This window comes from Pleurodeles waltl, chromosome 7, assembly GCF_031143425.1.
Source record: "Pleurodeles waltl isolate 20211129_DDA chromosome 7, aPleWal1.hap1.20221129, whole genome shotgun sequence".
Classification (NCBI taxonomy): domain Eukaryota; kingdom Metazoa; phylum Chordata; class Amphibia; order Caudata; family Salamandridae; genus Pleurodeles; species Pleurodeles waltl.
Window position 1 is genome coordinate 6,720,197 of NC_090446.1, and position 15,567 is coordinate 6,735,763.

Here is a 15,567-nt window from a genome sequence, read left to right on the forward strand (position 1 = left end):
GTAACTATAACTTGTGCCCTACTATAGGTTGCGCCCCCAGCATGCAAAGTTTTCCCTTCAATTATTTTTCTGCACTAATATTATGAATTATTTCATAGAAGATGTCATTAGTGATGTAATATGTGGAGTAATTAGCAGTGCATGGTGACTGCATGAGCTATAGTGATTTGGGGGTGATGGTCCCCATGGCCACCCTTTCCTTCTTCATAAACATTTATTTGGTTCCGGGGAGGTGGTGGTCCCCAAGGGCTGGAAGGTCCACATAGTCCCCCCTTTTCAAATGTTATTGTAGCCCCAGGGAGGTGGGAGGGCCCGGGGAGGTGACGCGTCTCCTGCAACAGTTTTTATTATTTAGCCCCTGGAAGTTGGTGGTCCCCCTACACATATAAATTGTAGATCCGGGGACGTGGTGGTGCCCGGGGGTAGGGAGGGAGCTTTTAACAGCCCTTGCAGGGGGACCCGCGTGCCACCTTCTGTAATCATAAAAAAACATGCATGCCCCCTGTGGGGAGACTCACAGATTATTACCAACATTGGGAGGAAATAACAACAGACTCGTGGGTCCTAGCCATTGTCCAACATGGTTATTGCATAGAATTCCTACAATTACCCCCAAATGTGCCTCCAAGAACACACAACATGTCCAAACAGCACTTGGATCTATTACAACTAGAAGTCCAAGCGTTGTTACAAAAAGATGCAATAGAACTGGTACCCAACCATCAGAAAGGTTTAGGTGTTTATTCCCTGTATTTTCTAATACCCAAAAAGGACAAAACTCTGAGATCCATCTTAGATCTCAGAACACTAATTCTTTACATCAAATCAGATCACTTTCACATGGTGACACTTCAAGACGTAATCCCCTTGCTCAAACAAGACTACATGTCAACATTAGATCTCAAGGATGCGTACTTCCATATACCCATACATCCTTCACACAGGAAATACTTAAGGTTTGTAATCCAAGGAGTACATTACCAATTCAAAGTGTTACCATTCGGGATAACAACAGCACCAAGGGTATTTACAAAATGCCTTGCAGTAGTAGCAACACATTTCAGAAGACAGCACATACACGTATTCCCGTACCTAGACGATTGGTTAATAAAAACCAACAATCAAAAACAGTGTCTTCAACACACAAAATACGTCATAGAAACCCTTCACAAACTAGGGTTCTCAATAAACTACCTGATATCACACTTACAACCGTGCCAAATACAACAATACTTAGAAGCAACAATCAACACAAAAAAAGGGATTGCTACTCCAAGTCCACAAAGGGTACAAGCATTCCAAAACGTAATACAAGGCATGCACCCAAACCAACAGTATCAAGTAAAATTAGTGATGAAACTTCTAGGCATGATGTCTTCATGCACAGCCATTGTCCCAAACGCAAGATTACACATGCGGCCATTACAACAGTGCCTAGCAACACAATGGACACAAGCACAGGGTCAACTTCAGGATCTAGTGTTAATAGACCGCCAAACACACACCTCACTACAATGGTGGAATCCTATAAATTTAAACCAAGGGCGGCCTTTCCAAGACCCAGTGCCTCAATACCTGATCACAACAGATGCTTCCATGGTAGGGTGGGGAGCACACCTCAACCAGCACAGCATCCAGGGACAATGGGACACTCAACAGAAACAACTTCATATAAATCAGTTAGAACTACTAGCAGTGTTTCTAGCGTTGAAAGCATTTCAACCACTAATAGTCCACAAACACATTCTTGTCAAAACAGACAACATGACAACAATGTATTACCTAAACAAGCAGGGATGGACACACTCAACACAGTTGTGCCTCTTAGCACAAAAGATTTGGCATTGGGCGATTCACAATCACATCCGCCTAATAGCGCAATACATACCAGGAATTCAAAACCAGTTCGCCGACAATCTCAGTCGGGATCACCAACAGATCCACGAATGGGAAATTCATCCCCAGATACTACAAACCTACTTCCAAACCTGGGGAACACCGCAAACAGACCTATTCGCAACAAAAGAAAACGCAAAATGCCAAAACTTCGCATCCAGGTACCCACAGCCTCACTCCAAGGGCAATGTGTTATGGATGAGTTGGTCAGGGATATTTGCTTACGCTTTTCCCCCTCTCCCACTCCTTCCGTATCTCGTAAACAAATTGAGTCAAAACAAACTCAAACTAATACTAATAGCACCAACTTGGGCACAGCAACCTTGGTACACAACACTACTAGACCTGTCAGTAGTGCCTCATATCAAACAGACCAGATCTGTTAACTCAACACAAACAACAGACCAGACACCCGAATCCAGCATCGCTCAATCTAGCAATCTGGCTCCTGAAGTCTTAGAATTCGGACATCTAGACCTTACACAAGAATGTATGGAGGTCATCAAACAGGCTAGAAAACTTACTACAAGACATTGTTACGCGAATAAATGGAATCGATTTGTTTATTACTGTCATAATAACCAAATTCAACCATTACACGCGCCCGCAAAAGACATTGTAAGCTACTTACTACACTTACAAAAGTCTGTTAGCTTTTTCATCCATTAAAATACATCTCACAGCAATTTCTGCCTATCTGCAAATTACACTTTCAACTTCGCTATTTAGAATACCAGTCATAAAAGCATTTATGGAGGGTCTAAAAAGGATCATTCCACCAAGAACACCACCAGTTCCTTCGTGGAACCTCAATATTGTATTAACACGATTCATGGGTCCATCATTTGAACCCATGCACTCTTGTGAGATTCAATACTTAACCTGGAAAGTAGCCTTCGTAATAGCTATCACATCTCTCAGAAGAGTAAGTGAAATACAAGCCTTTACCATACAGGAACCCTTTATACAAATACACAAACATAAAGTGGTTCTACGCACAAATCCAAAGTTTTTGCTTAAAGTTATATCACCGTTCCACTTAAACCAAACGGTGGAACTCCCAGTGTTCTTTTCACAACCAGACTCTGTAGCTGAAAGAGCATTACATACATTAGACATAAAAAGAACACTAATGTATTACATTGATAGAACCAAACAAATTCGTAAAACAAAACAATTGTTTGTAGCTTTCCAAAAACCTCATGCAGGGAATCCAATATCCAAACAAGGCATTGCCAGATGGATAGTTAAATGTATTCAAACCTGTTATGTTAAAGCAAAGAGAGAACTGCCTATTACACCAAAGGCCCACTCAACTAGAAAGAAAGGTGCCACCATGGCCTTTCTAGGAAAAATACCAATGACAGAAATCTGTAAGGCAGCCACATGGTCTACGCCTCATACATTCACTAAACATTACTGTGTGGATGTGTTAACAACACAACAAGCCACAGTAGGATAGGCAGTATTACGAACATTATTTCAAACAACTTCAACTCCTACAGGCTAAACCACCGCTTTTGGGGAGATAACTGCTTACTAGTCTATGCACAGCATCTGCATCTGCAGCTACACATGCCATTGAACGGAAAATGTCACGTACCCAGTGTACATCTGTTCGTGGCATGAGACGCTGCAGATTCACATGCGCCCTCCCACCTCCCCCGGAGCCTGTAGCCATTATAAGTTGATAAAAATAATCCTGTACATTTGTAAATACAACACTTTTAATCACATTATGTACATACATACTTACTCCATTGCATGGGCACTATTACTATATACACAACTCCTACCTCACCCTCTGCGGGGAAAACAATCTAAGATGGAGTAGACGCCCATTCGCAATGGGGCCGAAATGGGAGGAGTCCCTCGATCTCGTGACTCGAAAAGACTTCTTCGAAGAAAAACAACTTGTAACACTCCGAGCCCAACACTAGATGGCGGGATATGCACAGCATGTGAATCTGCAGCGTCTCCTGCCACGAACAGATGTACACTGGGTAAGTGACATTTTCCATATAATATATATATGTGTGTTCAATGGCATGTGTAGCTGCAGATACACATGATATGCATAGTTCTTCCGACATCTAGTGTTGGCTTCGGAGTGTTTCTAGTTGTTTTTCTTTGAAGAAGTCTTTTCAGAGTCACATGATCGAGTGACTTCTCCTCTCGGTTCCATTGCGCATGGGCATCGACTCCATTGTTAGATTGCTTTTCTTTCCGCGGTCGGGTTCAGACGTGTTTCCTCTTGCTCCGAGATTTCGATTCGGTAAACCACAGAAAACTTTCTTATTCGTCTGTATTGTTTAGATCACGTTTCCCATCTAGCATCGAACCACTAGTACCTTTGGAACCTTAATTTTCTTCCCTTTTGGGCATGTGCGCCCAACTCGGGCCTACCGTGTGGAAAGCCTGTCGGATCTTACTCAATTCTTATTCTCCCCTCGATGCCACACTAAGTACCCCTATACAGACCAACACTTGGTTTGCAATTTGTGCCTTTTTCCAGATCATCGGAAGGAGGATTGTGAGGCCTGTCGATCATTTCGATCAAAGAAGACCTTCCGAGATAGCAGAGCCCGAAGACTCGAAATGGCGTAGAAAAGCTGCAAACATCTCAACGTCATGGAAGAAGAGCAAGCGCAGACAGCAGTCTCCATCCGAGACACAGACTCCGAACAGGAATCAGAAGACGACAGATCCATCACAGCTGTCCAGCATGTGAGTACGTCTGCCCCTACACCCCTGCACAAAAACATTTAAAGGCCTTGGGTACACCAATGCCGAAAGGCTATGGTTCGGCCCGAAAAAAGAATGTCGACGACTGTCCTTTAGGGTCGGCACCGAAAAAAGCCACTCCTCCGGCCTCTTCGGAGTCGAGCAAATCTGTTAAAGGCACCGTTTTGGGCTCCAATAAGAGAGCCCATTCCTCAGAGTCGAAAATTCTGCAATCGGCTTTGGAACCGAGAACTTCCACTACTTTCGGGACTGAAGAAACTACAGACTTCGGAGCCGAAAAAATCCTCATATACAGAGGAACAAGGACTTTCCAAAAAATTAAGGGAATCTCATAAGACTTCTGATAATGAACCAATTTTACAGGTTATGGATGAGAGACAGTCCAGAGTCCATATTCATAAGGAGACAGGAAGAATCATCACTGCACCTCCTTTAAAAACAAAAAGAAAGCTGGCTTTCCAAGAGGAACTGGACTCTGTACAGCTACCAGCGAAGGTGCAAAAACAAAAGGGGAAGCCCTACCTCTCCATACTTCTCCTCCTCAATCTCCACAGCTCTCTTTCTCCCCTCAGAATAGTCCACCACCACTGCCTTCTCCAACACATTCTTTATATTCACAGGGAGGTACGGCAGACCCATGGGACCTCTATGACCCTGATCCCACCCGGACAATGATCCAGACATTTATCCATCCAAACCTTCTCCTCCAGAAGACACCACTGCATACACCCAAGTAATATCTAGGGCAGCAGCTTATCATGGAGTAACCATGCACTCTGAGCCATTAGAAGAAGACTTTCTATTTAATACACTGTCTTCTACACATTCCAGGTACCAGTGTCTCCCAATGTTACCAGGAATGGTTAAACATGCAGACCACATTTTTAGCGAGCCTGTAAAAGCTAGGATTATCACTCCTAGAATTGATAAGAAGTATAAGCCTGCCCCTACTGACCCAGACTATATCACTCATCAGGTCCCTCCAGACTCGGTGGTAGTCAGTGCAGCAAGAAAGAGGGCAAATAGCCAGCCTTTAGGAGACGCACTGCCTCCTGATAAGGAGAGTAGAAAATTTGACACAGCAGGGAAAAGAGTTGTTACACAAGCAGCAAATCAGTGGAGAATTGCAACTTCTCAGGCACTTCTAGCCAGGTACGATAGGGCCCATTGGGATGAAATGCAAGATATTATACAGCATCTCCCAAAAGAGCACCTGAAAAGGGCACAGCAAGTAGTAGAAGAGGGGCAAGTGATTAGCAATAATCAGATGAGATCTGCCCTCAATGCTGCTGATACCAGCTGCAAGGAGAGTAAACCCTGCCATCACAATCAGAAGACATCCAGGGCTGCGCCACTCTGGTTTTAAAACAGAAATTCAACAGGCAGTACTTAATGTGCCTTATGATAACAAGCACCTCTTTGGCCAAGAAGTGGACACCACTATTGAAAAACTGAGGAAGGACTCAGATACTGCGAAAGCAATGGATTCTTTTTACACCACCCCATATAGAGGCTCCTTTCGCAGACCACAGTTGTGAGGAGGTTTTAAGCCACAATCCTCAGAGGCTTCCACCTCCCAAACAAAGCAAGGAAAACAAACCCAGTATCAATGAGGTGGATTTAGAGGATCCTATAGAGGTCAATATTTCAGAAATAGGGGTAAATTCCAAACCTCTAAACAAACAACAATACAACCTAAACAGTGACTTCCTTCTCTCCCTTCCACTCCACACATCTCCTGTGGGGGAAGACTACAGCAATTCCACTCTCATTGGCAAAATATCACCACAGTAAACTGGGTATTATCAATTCTCCGCAATGGCTATTGCCTAGAATTAATCTCCACCTCTCCCAACATCTCACCACGATATCACAAATTGTCCCCCGAACATACAGTTTTGTTACAACAAGAAGTACAATCTCTACTATTAAAATAAGCAATATAATTAGTTCCACATTCTCAACAAGGAACAGGAGTATACTCACTATTCTTCCTAATTCCCCAAAAAGATGGCACCCTCAGGCCCATAATAGACCTCAGGCCCCTCAATCTATACATCTTGTCAGAGCATTTTCATATGGTAACTCTGCAAGATGTTATTCCACTACTGCAAAGACAAGATTACATGACTGCTCTAGATCTCAAAGATACGTATTTTCACATACCCATCCATCCGGCTCACAGAAAATACCTCAGGTTTGTTATAGCAGGAAAACACTACCAGTTCAAGGTGTTGCCATTTGGCATAACAACAGCTCCAAGAGTGTTCACAAAGTGTCTAGCAGTAGTAGCGGCTTACTTAAGAAGACAACACATCCATGTCTTTCCATATCTAGACAATTGGCTAATAAAATGAAGAAATCTTACACAATGCCAAAAACACACTCGTTATGTGATAGAAACCCTGCACACACTGGGGTTCTCCCTTAACTAATAAGTCACACCTTCAACCAGCACAAGTACAACCGTACCTAGGCGCTATCCTAAATGCTCAACTTCCTCTGGCTTATCCAAAGATACAAGCTTTCCAAAATCTAACATCACTCATACAGCCAAATCAACAATACACTGTAAGATTTATCATGAAGATTCTAGGAATGATGGCATCGTGCATAGCAATAGTCCCACATGTAAGACTAAACATGAGGCCCTTACAGCAGTGCCTTGCACAACAATGGTCACAAACACACGGTCAACTTCAAGATCTGATGGACCGCCAAACACATATATCCCTTCAATGGCGGAATCGCAGCAATCTAATGAACGGGCTGTCATTTCAAAACCCTCTGCCTCAGACCATAATTACAACAGATCCATCAATGATCGGTTTGGGAGCTCACCTAAACAATCAGACCATTCAAGGGCAACGGGATGTCAAATAGAAACAGCTACACATAACCTACTTATAATTATTAGGTGTGTTTCTTGCCCTAAAAGACTTTCAACCTCATCTCAAACAGAGTGTTCTCATAAAAACAGACAACATGACAACCATGTATTATCTCAACAAATAGGGAGGGACACATTCATCTCAGCTGTCCCTTCTAGCCCAAACAATTTGGAAATGGGAAATTCACAATCAAATTCATTTACTAGCACAATATATTCCAGGGATAGACAATCAGTTGGCAGATCTCCTCAGCAGAAATCACCAACAAACACACAAATGGGAGATTCACTCCCAAGTACTTCAAAGGTACTTTCAAAAGTGGGGAACACCAGACATAGAGCTATTCGCAACAAGCCAAAACGCAAAATGCCAAAACTTCGCATCTTGACACCCACATCCCCTATCCAAGGGCAATGCTCTGTGGATCAATTGGTCAGGGATATTTGCTTACATTTTTCCCCCTCTCCCACTCCTTCTCTATCTAGTCAGCAAACTACGTCAAACGTCACTTACCATGATACTCATAGCACCAACGCAAGCACAGCAGCATTGGTACACAACACTACTAGATCTGTCTGTAGTACCTCATTCCAAACTCCCAAACAGACCGGATTTGTTAACACAAAACAAAGGTCAAATCAGGCATCCAAACCCCAATGTTCTCAATCTAGCGATTTGGTTCCTGAAGTCATAGAATTTGGTTACCTAAATCTTCCACCAGAATGTATTGAAGTAATTAAACAAGCACATAAACCTATTACTAGACAGTGCTACGCAAACAAGTAGAAAATATTTGTCTACTACTGTCAATCTAAGAACACAGATCCACTTACAGCATCTTTACAAGATATTGTATGCTATTTACGTCATTTGGAGAAGTCAAATTTGGCTTTCTCATCCATCAAGATACATCTTACTGCAATATCTGCAGACTTAGACTAGTCAACATACTTTTCTATTTAGAGTTCCTGTTATTAAAGCCTTCATGGAAGGATTAAAACATATTCCACCCAGAACACTACCTGTTCCATCATGGAATTTAAATATTGTACTTACCAGACTCATGGGACCACCTTTTGAACCCGTGCACTCTTCTCAAATTCAATTTTTAACATGGAAGGTTGCCTTCCTTGTAGCTATTACTTCTTTAAGAAGAGTTAGTGACATACAAGCATTCACTCTAGAAGAACCTTTTTTCCAAGTGCACAAACTTAAGGTTGTACTTAGAACAAATCCAACATTTCTACCAAAAGTAGTATCTCCATTTCACATCAACCAATCAGTGGAATTGCCAGTCTTCGTTCCACAGCCAAACTCTGTGGCAGAAAGAGCTCTTCATACCCTAGATCTCAAAAGAGCTCTTATGTACTAGATAGACAGAAGTAAAGATTTTAGGAAAACAAAGCAACTTTTTGTTTCTTTCCAACAACCACATACAGGCAATTCTATATCAAAACAAGGTTTAGCAAGATGGATTGCTAGGTGTATACAAACATGTTATATCAAAGCAAAAAGACTACTTTTGATAACTCCTAAAGCACATTCTACAAGAAAGAAAGGTGCGCCAATGGCTTTTTTAGGAAACATACCAATGGTTGAGATATGTAAAGCAGCTACATGGTCAACTCCTCATACATTTACAAAACACTACTGTGTTGATGTTTTTTCACAGCAACAAGCCACTGTAGGCCAGGCTGTCTTAAAGACTTTATTTCAAACAACTTCAACTCCTACAGGCTAGCCACTGCGTTTTGGGAGGAATAACTGCTTTGTAGTCTGTGCATAGCATGTGTATCTGCAGCTACACATGCCATCGAACTGAAAATGTCACTTACCTAGTGTACATCTGTTCGTGGCATGTAGTGCTGCAGATTCACATGCACCCTCCCACCTCCCCGGGAGCCTGTAATCGTTTAAGTTTTTAACATTTGTACATATGTATCAACATTTACATTTGCATGGACATCTCTTTGTATTCTTATACTCTCACTCCTTCCTTCGCCCTTTGCGGGAAAACAATCTAACAATGGAGTCGATGCCCATGCGCACTGAAACCGAGAGGTTGTAACACTCCGAGCCCAAAACTAGATGTTGGAAGAGCTATGCATAGCATGTGAATCTTCAGCACTACATGCCACGAACAGATGTACACCAGATAAGTGCCATTTTCCATATATTATATATATATATATATTATATATATATATATATATATATATATATTTTTTATTTTCAAACCAGGATGGTCTAAAGGTTGTTGGGTGGTGCACTCCACTGCCGGTGCTAGTGATGGAGAGGACCAATCTCGAGAAATACAGTTCACCAAAAGTATTCACTGCACTCCATGATGTTCAAATAGTGCCTATTTATTGATGCCAAAATAACAACCACCAACGCGTTTCAACTCTCCAAAGAGTCTTGTTCACAGTGAATGAGTCCCTTTTCCCTTTTGCTATTTATACCCCATAGTGCCTCATTATTTACAATGCATTCTGGATAGGGTAGTTTTTGATCAAAATGTATTTATATAATTTTCCAATTTTAAATACAAATACTAAAAACAAAAAACATTAATTAGTGCCTATAAAACCCCTTAACCAATATAATATATTTGTTACGTATGTTCTCCTCTGTTGTGCCATTATATTCAATTACCAATTTATAACTTAATACTATTTATGTTGACCACTAATCGATTTACTATGTTCTATTAGACAAGGAAACTACGCACAAGTAGCACACATTTCCCGATAACATCTCTCATTTTTCATATACATTTTAGGAGAGGTATCACTCTAGTGTTTCAGTATCTCTAGCTCATGCATTTTTATGTGTCGATAATGACCCTGAGAGATTTGGTAAGTTACTTGATAAATTCTACTCTCTCTATTTTAGGCAACCATATATCAATTAAAGTAGCTCACATTTCCCAATAACATCTCATTTTTCTTATACATTTAAAGAGAGGTGTCACTCTAGTGTTTCAGTATCTCTAGATATATCCAGAGTACTGCCTATCATTACACGACTAAGATGTTAGATACTTTTTACATACTATTTTGTTAGTGGCCTCCCCACATGAGTGTCATTGTTGTCATACATTTACATATTTATCAGAATCACAAATGTACATGTAATTCTTCGTCCATGTTCAATCCATAAGGCATCTTTGTGCGTAGCTGAATGATGAATTTGCTCTCCATTTGTCTAAGCTTTCGAATTCTGTCCCTCCTCTTTCATTTCTTTTCATTTGTGCTATGCCTATGAATCGTAATGATCTCCAATCATTGGTATGTGAATTCGCAAAGTGTTTTGCCATTGTGTAGCTCATATCTTTGTTCGTAATAGCTCTAGTGTGTTCTAAAATCCTTTTCTTCAATGGACAGATTGTACTACCAATGTATCTCAATCCACATTCACATTCAAGCATGTAGACTACATATTGGCTACCGCAAGTGATTCTTTGTAAAATACTTATAGCCTTATCATTGTGATCCATGTAAGTCTTTGTATTTACTGCAATTTGACACACTTTACATTTATAAAAGCCAATTGTTTCATTATTCAGCCAGTTCCTTGTAGTTGGTGCTTCATAATGGCTTTTTCCAATATATCCTTTAATGAATGTGATTTCCTATATGATATTTGTGGAATTCCACCTATTCTTTTTGCCAGATCTCGATCACTCCTCAGTATCTTCCAATGTTTTCTAAATATTGATTCAATTTCCTTACTTTCTTTGCTGAAAGTGAGAATTAGGCGAGGAAAAGTTTCTTCCTTATCACATCCTCTTTTTGCTCCCTTGTCTACCAGTGTTTCCTGTCGAGACATCCTCTTAGCCCTCTTCTCACTCAGATCAATATTAGTTCTTAGTTATTCGCGGCGCAAAAACCGTTTCCGTACCATATTGAATTGATTCACCATTTCTTTATCATTCGAACAGTTTCGTCTCATCCTTGGGAATTCACCAAATGGAATGCTCTTTATCAAAGATTTTGGATGGAAACTACTCCCATGTAGGATGCCGTTAGTGGAGGTTGCTTTTCTGAATACAGTTGTATTAATCTGATCATTGTCTATATATACTCTTATATCCAAGAAGTCGATTTGTTTTTCATTGATATCATAGGTAAAACTCAAACCATATTCATTTTCATTCAAAAATTTGAAATATATTGCAAACTCCTCCTTGGTGCCATTCCAAATCAGAAATAGATCGTCTATGTATCGTAGCCATAATACTACCTTATCCAAATGTTCGGAATATCCATCCTGCCATGCTATTTCTCTCTCCCACTACCCCAAGGTTAGATTAGCATAACTTGGAGAGAGGGAGATTCCCATGGCCGTGCCGCGAACTTGTTTATAGATGTTTTTATTGAATAGAAAGATATTGTTAGTTAGACATAATTCCACCATCTCCACTAGCATTTCCGAATGACTTTTCACTTCGACTTTTCTTTGTCGTAAGAAAACTTTTAGTGCATTTAGTCCAACTTCATGTCTGATTGATGTATATAATGACACTGCATCCACTGTCACCAATTTGTATCCCGATTGCCATTGAATATTGTCTATAGTTCGTAAGAAGTCTCCCGTATCTTTGATATACAAGCTAAGAGAAGAGACTAATGGAGCAATGTAGTGGTCAACATATTTAGAAATATTTTCAAACAATGATCCACAACCAGAGATGATGGGCCTTGCTAGAGGATTGGTTAATGTCTTGTGGATCTTCGGAAGGAAATAAATGGTAGACAATATTGGATATCTTGGATTTAGATATTTGAATTCTTCCTCATTGATTAGACATTCATTACGTCATTTTTCCAATTTCTTTGTGATCATCGTCTGTATATGATTAGTGGGATCATTTTTTAATTTTTCATAGCTCTCTTTGGGCCAGATGTACCAAAGGGTTTTTCCCATTCTGTGTCAATGGGAAAATGTGTTCGTACATATGGCCCTTTGTCATTTATTTGTCTCATTGCCTCTCTGACATAATCCTTTTGATTAAGAATCACAATATTACCTCCCTTATCTGCGGGTTTGATAATAATATTTTGGTTATCCATAGTTGTTTTAAGGCTTCTCTTTCAGATATGGTTAGATTTTCTACACTTCTGGAGGGTTTAGCATATTCTAGTCTTTCCAAGTCATTGATAACCAATTCATTAAACAGATCCACTTTGTTTCCTGGGCTTAAAACAGGACAGAATTTTGAAATTGGTTTGAACTGGCTAAATTCATGAATATTTGTTGGTATTCCAATAGTTTCCAATATCTGAGTTGACGTCATTTCATCATCTTCTAAGTTGTGTATTAGATCATAACAAACCTTTACATCCTCTATTTGATCAATTCTTAAACCCACATCATTTTGTATATTTTGTTTATCCTTGGGTCTCAATTGATGTTTACTAAAATGTTTTGCTAACTTGATCTTTCGAATGAACTTGTAAGTGTCTATTTTAGTTTCCACTCTGTCCATATGATGTTCTGGACAGAATGACAAGCCTTTGTTTAATACATTTTCTTCTTCCTTTGTTAGTATGTGATTAGATAGATTTATCACAAATTTGTCTTCTTCAATCCCTTCCACATCCTCTATTATTTCCTCTGTCTGTTTCGCAGAGGATAGTTCCTTCTTTCTTTTACTTCTTCTGATTTTCCTGTGTCTGTGCATTTTTTGGGTGGCATCTGCCCATATTGCGTCCTCGGCCCCTGCCTTTTGATGTTTGTTGATCCAGACATATAATCTGCATTTCTTCCAACAGCGTTGTTCTGATATTTACATTGCCAGATTCTTCTCCTTCACTGATTTCAATGTCCGATTCACTTATTGTTTCCGACATCATTGGATTTTTTAATTTAATAATCAATAAATAGGCACTATTTGAACGTCATGAAGTGCAGGGAATACTTTTGGTGAATTTGTTATATATACATACATATATAATACATATATATACATATATATATTAATATATATATATATATATATAGCCTGCTGGCGGTCTTGAGTAGGTAGTCATAGTTAGGACCTAGTTTCCATAGAAAAAGCGTTTCTTGACTTGCCTATATCTTTGGTGCTGTTTGAAGGATCATTACAAAATGTTCCAAAAAAGTGTGCTGTTATTTCTTGTTGCACATGGAATGTTTTTTTTTTTGGGGGGGGGGGGGGATCATCAGGCAGGGACAGAGAAAAAAGGGGGTAAAAATTCCCCCCTTTCCATGTTATTTTCCTGTTAATTCTCATAGGCGTCTTGAACATGACTACAGCCCGAACTGCTGGACGAAATTACACAAAATTTGGACGAAAGCTAGATTTTGGTCTGCAGAATGTGCTTTTTGTTATTTGGTGTAAATCCATTTCAGTAGTTGTTGAGAAATTTAAGGCAATCTAAATTTATATATCAAGGGCTGCAGATCCTTCCTGACGACTTTGCAAATCATAACAAGCTTGTGCAAGGAAATGCAGAGCCAGAAGTGTTGGCAGCCATCTTGGCACAAAAAGCATGAAACAATAGAAAAGGGGCCAGGGAAGGAATACCCTGATCCCCAAGCCTTGTCTTTTGGGGTCCCTGAGGGACCCACGCAGGGCAAAAAAAAAACATTTTTGTAAAAGTGTTTTTCTACAAATTTTAGAAATTTGCGAATTTACATAAAAAAAAGAGCAAAGGCTCCCATGCTTGTTTTAATTGTAGCCCCCAGGTGGGCCAGGTCCCAAGGTGCATTGCCATATAAAGGAGGAGGACTCAGGGGGGCCCTCCTAGGGCTTTTAAAATTCAAATTACCTCTGATTCAGTGCCTTTGCAACAGACTTCTCACAGACCACTCTGTTCAGAGCTTGACTAATAATCATCCTCCATAGAAACCCCGTTGCAGTCCCTTGATATTCTCTCCTCGTGGCCACCGCTGTCCTGTATAACATTAAGTTGTGCCGTGGAGTTCGTTTTAACCTTCATTAGGCCACCAACCCTGCTTTAGTGAAAAATCTACAATAGCTTCACACGTGAATCCTCCTCACGTTTGTATGAACCGGATGCACATGATTGGTTGCTTGTGAGGTTACTCTGGCAGGTAAGCAATGAGGGCAGTCAGGAAGGATAAATGGCGCAAGATTCCCAGAGGTGCTGTGGCGGTGCCTCGTAATCACTGTTGCAGACAGCTGAAAGGAGCAGGGTTCCCCGTTTCCCTGCTGAGTCTGTGTGCTGTGATTGCTGCAAGAGAAAGATGCTGATTTAAAGTAAACATTTACTATGCATTGCTGTCAAATTACCAAGATGAAGGGGTTTTCGACCCATAGCAAACAAGTCTGCATTTGTAAGTATCATTTTAAGGCTCTGCAAACCCACCACATGACTTTAACCAAATGATTTGCTTTTTTTTTTTTTTTTTTTTACAATGCCACAAAGTTGTTTTGTACTTTACCATATATGGGTTTATTTACATGTCAGCGCCGCTTGTGACAATGGCTGTGTGGTGCTAACAGGGGTTACATATTCTGTTTGACCAGCATCCACTTTTCCACTCAATCCATGAGTTGTTCTACTTCCAAAGCTTTAACATTAATAATTAAAACCATAAAAGGGATTGCACCAAAAGTAAAACACAGAGGGGCTTATTTACGGCATGTCTCTCTTTATATGGGAAAATATGCCGCAAAAGCAGTGCAATGGGCTTGAAAATAAGCCCCAGAAAGTGCAGGCGTGAGCATTGAGTGAAGCGATCTGAGGTGACTTCAGTGTTGCAATGTGATGGAGTCGTTCGCGCAGCAGGGGGGCTGCCCTGCATTGCAGCGCATTAGAGTCCATTTATTTATCTGCCTGATTTGCTGCTTTACTGTTCATAGCTCTCCGAGCGCTGTAAACTGAAGGTAGACGAACCAGCCAATCGAAGACATGTAATTGAAAGCCAATATGGAGTTCTCCTATAGAATGGTTCGCTTAACACTGGCAGACGATGTACTGTACAGCGATCAGAGCATAATGCATATTGATTCTTAGAACAAATAAGGACATTGCTTTGTTAT